Here is a 7,910-nt window from a genome sequence, read left to right on the forward strand (position 1 = left end):
GGAGCACTGTACATCAATCCAAACACTACACTTCGGCAAGGAGGCTAATTCAACAACACACAATTCAAGCCTAACTTACATTATTTCCAGCGCTCATTAGATTTAAAAAGAACAAGCACACGTGTAGTTGCCAATAAAAGGGGGTATATACTCTTATCATGTATTTTTCTTTCTTTATCTGTAGTAGCTTCTTCGAATTTTAATTTTGTCTAGGATAATATCCTTTAGCTCTTAACCTATACGATCTTTCACATCACTCTTAGTCTTATTACAACTATATGTTGGTATTGTACTACTATATTTCATATTACATAGGCTTTTTAAATCGTATCTTGAAATTACTTGAGGTATATCCCCTACTTAGCATGCTCTTGGTGATTAGCCTCTTTTCAAACTTTTATAACTAGATCTATTGACCTGCTCTTTAAGGCTAGGTACTTTATGACATGTTGCCCTTAAGTCCTTGTTCTCTAATTTCCTTATGACCATCATAATCTATTCCTTCCTAACAATATTTTTTTTACATTTCTATTTATCTATATATCTATATTATTATAAAAGCATGAATACAATGTCAGTTTACAAAAATAACCTTATAATATTAAACATGATAACTTATAATAAAAGGATATAACCGGAATTCTAGATATTAGTCTTATAATCCTATTAGTTTTAGGACATAATACTACACATTAGAAATCTTATATGATTACCTTTAGGAATCCTATTAGTATAATTAGTTTCGGGCGGTTTAATTCATATAAAATTGAACAAGTAAATATCTTTAGTCATGTAATCACATTACTTTTAGGATATACTTCTTAAAAATTTCTATTACTAATTTAATTCGAGAATGTATTATAATGTCCTATTACTAATTTAATTTGAGAATGTATTATATTGTCCAAATCTATTTAGAAAAAGGAGAGTCTATTTTTTATAAAAGTATAAATACAATATTAATATACCAAAATAGCCCTAAAATATTAAGCGGAAGAACTCATAGAGAAAGGACATAACTGTAATAACCTATTTTTGGACTACAATACCTTCTTTGCTAATTTTTAATATTTAAGATTTTAAAATTAATAAAATTTTGTCTATTAAATTCTTATTAAAAATATGTATGAAGGTTTAATAAAATCAATTTCATAAGAATCCTCCGTATTGGCAATACATTACCACTCCATAATGTCCAATACCAAAAATATAATATTAAATGGATTGCATAAGGAGTTAAAATTGAGAAAAAAAATACCCCCATAATAATATATTTTTATACTATTATATTTGAACTATTTTTCTACTCAAATAATATTTTTTAATCAATTTTTCGTGTAATATTGAAAAATACCCAATTATTAAACAACAACTAAGAAAATATTTAAGAATATAAATGTGTGAGAAAGAGAAAAAAATGGTTGGTAAGAGTCAATACCACTAATGATTCATCAAACATAAAGATCTAAAAGTGAAATGTCATATCAATCTTTTACTCTTTGAAAATAAAATTTATAGTGGATAAAATTATAATTAAGATTAAATATTCAAAACAAGAGATGAACTAATATTAAGATCTGAATCAACATAGAATAAATTATTTTTTATGTTAAAACCAAATAATTAAATCTTTTAATTAATTATTTAGCGAGAGAATCCAATTCAATTATTTTTTAATTCATCATATGAGTTAAATTCTTATTCAAGTTAAAATAAATCTTAGGATACATAAATGTATTACATAAAAAGAGCGTTAGAATACAAAGTAAAAATGTTAGTATATTATTAAGAATCAAAATGTTATACAAGTGACTAAGGAAGCACAATCAAAGCTAAATCTTAATCAAGAACAAGCTTTCAAGACTATATTATAAAGAGTCGACTCTGGTATAACGGAATTATTCTTTGTAGATGACTCCTACAGAATCGAAATAATATTTCTATGTCATGCATTACTTGCAAATATCATATCAAGAGGCATGACACTGTTAGCAATAATAGCAAGTGGTGTATCAACAACGATTTTATTGTGAGGCCACCCACTTTAGATTTAATATACCTCTTCAAACAACTTAAATAACCATCACAAATATATCAAAGCAGAGCAATGGTGCTAAATTTATAAGAAAAACAAAATTGATAATATGGGATGAAGCACTTATGACAAAGTATCAAACGATCGAAATAATTATCTGGAGTTCTTATTAATGAAACGTTTGGTGGACAATTAATGATTTGGGAGGTGATTTCTGTTAAGTACTACCAGTAGTTTCAAAATCGACAAAAGCAGAGACCGTAAAAGCTAGCTTGCCAAAGTTAAACTTCTACCTCAAATGAAAAAGATTCAACTGACAAAAAATATAAAGTAAGAATAAATCCAGTATTCTGTGTCTTTTTTGCTTCGTGTCGAAAACGAAGAAAAGCATCCAATAAAAGATGATTTGATTTTTTCTGAATACTTGGTTATCAATCTTAATGGTAATAATAGTGCATTTAATAAGAGAAATATTTCTACCATTAGATTAAAACGCAATTTGTGCAAATTACATGATAGAATTAAAAAGATATTTTAGCTAGAAAAAATGAATATGTTGATCAACTAAATAAAAGATTGATTGATTATAATAAAAATAAAATATTTTTCAGTTTCTGACTCAGTAGAAAATGATACCAATAATTACTACCAACAAGAATACTTAAATACTTTAATACCAAATGGTCTTCTACCATACATATTTGTTGTCAAGTTTATTATTTCTTACGTATGTTAGTGTCACCGTATATATAATAGACTAAGTTAAAACTGATCTTCCATTGTATATAGGTTAATTTTGAAAAACAAATATGTCCGTCATGCTACTGAAAAACTTAGATACACCGAATAGCTTATGTAATAGCACACAGATGGTATATAGAAGTTTTGACAATAACATCATACATGTAAAAAAATATAATACTTTGTGCTTCTAAGTATATTCTTATCCTTGAATTCAACTTTCGTCTTCCGAAACTAAGGAATATCCTTTTAAATTTGTGTGAAAATAATTTTTAGTATGTTTATGTTTTGCAAATATAACAAATAAAGCACAAGGACAAACATCCTAAATATTAAACTATTTTTACCGTAATATATTTTCTTGCACGAACAAACGTATATTGCACTTTCAAGAGAGATATAGAGATCAACAACAAGAGTTTTGGTTAAGGTAAAGCAACGAAAGCATTAGGAGGAAACATACACAAAAAATATATTGTCCACAAAGAAGTGTTCGTTAAGATACCATCACATTAAATACTTTTACAATATAATACATAATTATCTAACTAACACGACAAAATTGATCATTTGTGTAAATTTTGATGATGTCCTTTTATTTTAAATTCGTGTATTATGCTAATGTAAAAGATTATTGTATTATTATACATGAAATTTCTCCCATTAATTAATTTTTTTTGTTCCTTCATAGAAATAAATGTTTGAATCATCACGTGTCATTATTAACGTGCAACGCATGTTTATAGATACTAGTTAACGACAAAAGGTAATATGCTTTTGTCATTTATATACTAGTTGAGTCCTGCCCGGGCACAGCTCGGGCCCAACAATTCGAATTGTAATTTTCATTCATTGCAAATGCTCAATGTATATATACCAGTTGAGTCCTGCCCGGGCACACCTCGGGCCCAACAATTCGAATTGTAATTTTCATTCATTGCAAATGCTCAATGTCTTTTATTCCTCTTGATAAAAAGATTTTTTGAACCTAGAAGCTTAGAGATCGTGTGACGAATTTTTTAGTCGTTTTATCCTTTCCTACCAATTGTGATTCATAATATTTTCGAAATTAAAAAAAAAAGCAAATTTATGAAATAAAAAATTAAGAAATAATGTAGAGTCATTTAAAAATAATTGAGTACACACACCATGACAAAATTAACCAACACTTAACTTCATGTCTGGGTAAATTTGGAAACAATATTGTAAATCCTTAATATAGAAGTCAAAGATGGTTGTTGACGGACATTAAGAAATATTAGCATTCAGTCCTTTAAAGCGGTGAAGACTTTAGTAGCTTCTATTTATAGCTCCAATACTACCTTTGTTCTCAACAAATTTACCTCTATATACCAAACCATATTTTCCAAGTCTATGTAAGCAATCAAATTTGCAATTATGGTATACCAAATAAGAGAAATAACCATGTGATAAGTATAAATTTAGACGTACAGAGAGCTATAATTTTTTAAAAGAATCCAACGGTAAACTATGCTAAAATTTGCCGCTACTGATGCCAAATCGTCACAAATACACTATCATCAGGGTAGGAGACATTATTAGCAAAGGTCATCTAACGTTAACTACAGATCTTTAATGAAAAAAGTCGCTGTCGTCTATCAAATTCTGAAGAAGAGAAAAAGCAAAAACCATGTAGAAAAGATGAAGCAAAAACCAGCTCTATGTCCTCACTTTGTTGCTGAGTTGATTATTAGCAAGTGCTAGAATAGCAGTGAGGGTGCATAAATTCCACAGACATAGTTGGTTATTGATCATGGCACCATTTGCTACTTCAAGGAACATGTGCGGGATAGATGCACTACAGGTGGGAACCAATAGTGTCATAAGAAAACCTGCTTTCCTGCAAGGAGGCTGAGGAACTTCACAGAGTCCTACGTTAGTGAAGGCTTTTGAGGTAATACTATTGGAAAAACAAACTTGGAGAGTGCAAAACTGTCATGGGTTTGCAGTCAAACCACCTTCGTTGGACTTGTGTAGAGAGAACATTACAGCTTTAGTTGACGAACCAGCTTGCTGCTAACCTTGTAGTTTGTGGCAGATTCAGTTATGCAACTTATAGGTTGGCTTGCCGTTCAATTCTTGTCTCACAATGTGGTGATATCTATCATTTAGTAGTACTATTGGTCCAAAACTTCTTCTTCTCTTAGAATAGATAGTAGTACTGGTGGCTTCTTCTTTGAAAGGAACTCTTCTCTGGTTACACTTCACATAGCAGTCATAATATATGCATGAATATATTCTGCAGACAACCTGTCCAAGTAGTAACCACCATAAGCTCATCTTCCAGCACTTGGGTAGAGAACATTTATCAAGAAATTTCATTGACCTATATTAAGGGCATTCATAATTTTCAAGGAAAGTGGATAAAAGACTAAGTTTGATTTACGTGAACCTCAGTTTCCAGAGCCAAAAAGACATATCTTGGAGTAGTTATTTTTCAGCTTTAACAATAGCTAGACTCTCTTAAGGAAAACCCTTACACATAAAGAGGTATAAGATCGTTGTCCCTCCTGGACTATAAGCACCAATATTGTTTGAAATTTAATGCATCAAAAAGGAATACGCAGAGCATTTCTAACTTTAAATCAAAAGGTATATTAGAGCAGGAAAAAAGGATAAAAATTAGAAATATACAACCAACATGAAGGTAATTTATATGAACATTTACACACTTGTAAGTACTTTATAAAGAAATTATAGTAATTGGAAAACATATTAGCTAATGAGCCACCCACATATCACTATCAAGTAGACCATGCATCTCTTATGATTACATAACATCATATTACTTATCTAGGTGCTGCAGAGACCGCTCCAAAATCAGTAAGCATACCAACATGGAAGAAAATAACTTAGTTTTAGAAGCAATATATCATCAACTAAACCCAAAAAGAAGAATAATATTTCATTTATACCATGAAAATAGAGAGGCAAGCAAGAAGTTCAAATATCACAAGTATTTAATCACCATTTAGTCTTACTACACACTATAAGTTTAGGGTATCTGGCACCGATAAAAAATAAAGTTTTATGACAAGAGTGGGTTGCTCTAGTGGTAAGCACCCTCCACTTCCAACCAAGAGGTTGTGAGTTCGAGTCACCCCAAGAATAAGGTGGGGAGTTCTTGGAGGGAAGGAGCCGAGGGTCTATCGGAAACGGTCTATCGGAAACAGCCTCTCTATCCCAGGGTAAGGGTAAGGTCTGCGTACACACTACCCTCCCCAGACCCCACTAGTGGGATTATACTGGGTTGTTGTTGTTGTTGTTGGTATCTGGAAGAAAGAAAAGAAAATTCTCTTTAATTGGTTAAATTCGTATTAGGTTATTATTTTTGTCCAAATAAGCAACCACAACCAAGATTATTTATAAGGAACAGTCATTGCATAAATGGCTTCAAACATCATACTTTAATAATCCTTAATAAAAAGATTTATCCACAAGTAGGTATGACCAAGCACGTCTTTCATATATATATAAACATATATAAAATTTTGTGCTTAACCAAGATTTATTTTTGATTAGTTACAGTTGACCAAGTCTAAAGAACCTAATCTTTACTTATAAGCAATTGAGTCAATTCGCATAACATTTATCCTTCACGGTTTGTCATATGGCCAGACCATAATGAATAGCATCATTAATGATTTGTTTGTTTCCATCCACAGGAGAAGCACATTCTTTAGATGTCTAATATTTTCTTGCTCTATATTACTCTGTCATATTAGTATCATCTCTTACTATAGTCTTTTATAAGATACTAAGGTAAAAGAACGAATCCAATAGTGTTTATGTAAATCACTAAACATATACATCTTCTCATTATCCATTACTTAAAAATTTGTTGGCAGAGTCCTCATCTAATAAACAGAAGTTAGAATAAAAGACCCATCATATGACTCCTTAATGGAAGCTTAAGGAATTTCTATTACACAACAGTTGTTATCTACAATAGTATAAATGATATCTAGATTGTTCATTCTTAAGCAGGGCCATCTAGAAAGAATATATTAATTTATTTTTTTTAAAGTAAAAGATGAACTGCACTAATTTAAATGAGTATTTTGAAAAAACTTTAAAAGATGCCGGCAATATAAATGCATAAGATTGACTTGAAGCCAGTAAGATAGGTACTAAAAGTAGAAATTTTAACTTCGTGATCTTCAGGAATCAGAATCTTGCAGAGTTTTTGAAGTAGCTATTAGGTTTGGGGGGAAAAAAGGAGGAGAAAGAAAGAAGCAAACATTTTTCCTCAAGTGCAGTCTGCAAACGCAAATGCAATTAACACTGACCATGAATCTGGATTCACCTCTTGCAGACATATCATCAAACACCAATATTCCTGTCATTTTTTAATCGGATTTTTTGTTATTCCCGCCAATATTGCTGTATTTGTAAATTATAATTCTGCAAAATATAATTTTGAATAACAATTCTGCAAAATATAATTTAACGTAATGAAACAATAATAAATTCGAGCCCACTGAATTCACCCCAGTGTTTTAGCGAACACAAAGTTCGGTAGCAAATCACACATATATATATAGCAGCAAAATGTTGAAGAAGACCAAACGTGTTTTAGCGAACACAAAGTTCGGTAGCAAGACCAAACGTCCACCCTCCATGGTGGAGCAAGCATTACATGTTTGTGGAAGCCGAAGCCGTAGCCGAGCGAGCGACGACGACGGCGCGAGGCTTGCTTTCTTCTTAACTCTTTAAGAGCTACAAGAAGAGCAATTATATATATACCCACCAAAAATGTCTTCCTCTTCCAATATGGGACAATGTCTCATTGTCAACAGGGGGAAACTTAAAATTTTACTCAAAATTTCATTTTTCCTCCATTTCCCATTCACCCTCATTTTAAAAATATTTCATCTTAAAAACAAAACCTCAACATTTTTGGTTTTAGTTCTGCACTAAATAGTTAGTAATAAAGACAAAATTCATTAAAAAGACAAAATGATGTGCAGATAAGGCACAATTAGTAATATGCATGTAAAATTCTAGAAAGACAGTATTCAAATAGAATAGCAAACTAACATATAGACACGAAATTATTTTATTACAAATAAAGAAACTACAATAAACAAAAAAAACAGTAATAACTCTAAAA

Source organism: Nicotiana tabacum, chromosome 22, assembly GCF_000715075.1.
Source record: "Nicotiana tabacum cultivar K326 chromosome 22, ASM71507v2, whole genome shotgun sequence".
NCBI lineage: Eukaryota > Viridiplantae > Streptophyta > Magnoliopsida > Solanales > Solanaceae > Nicotiana > Nicotiana tabacum.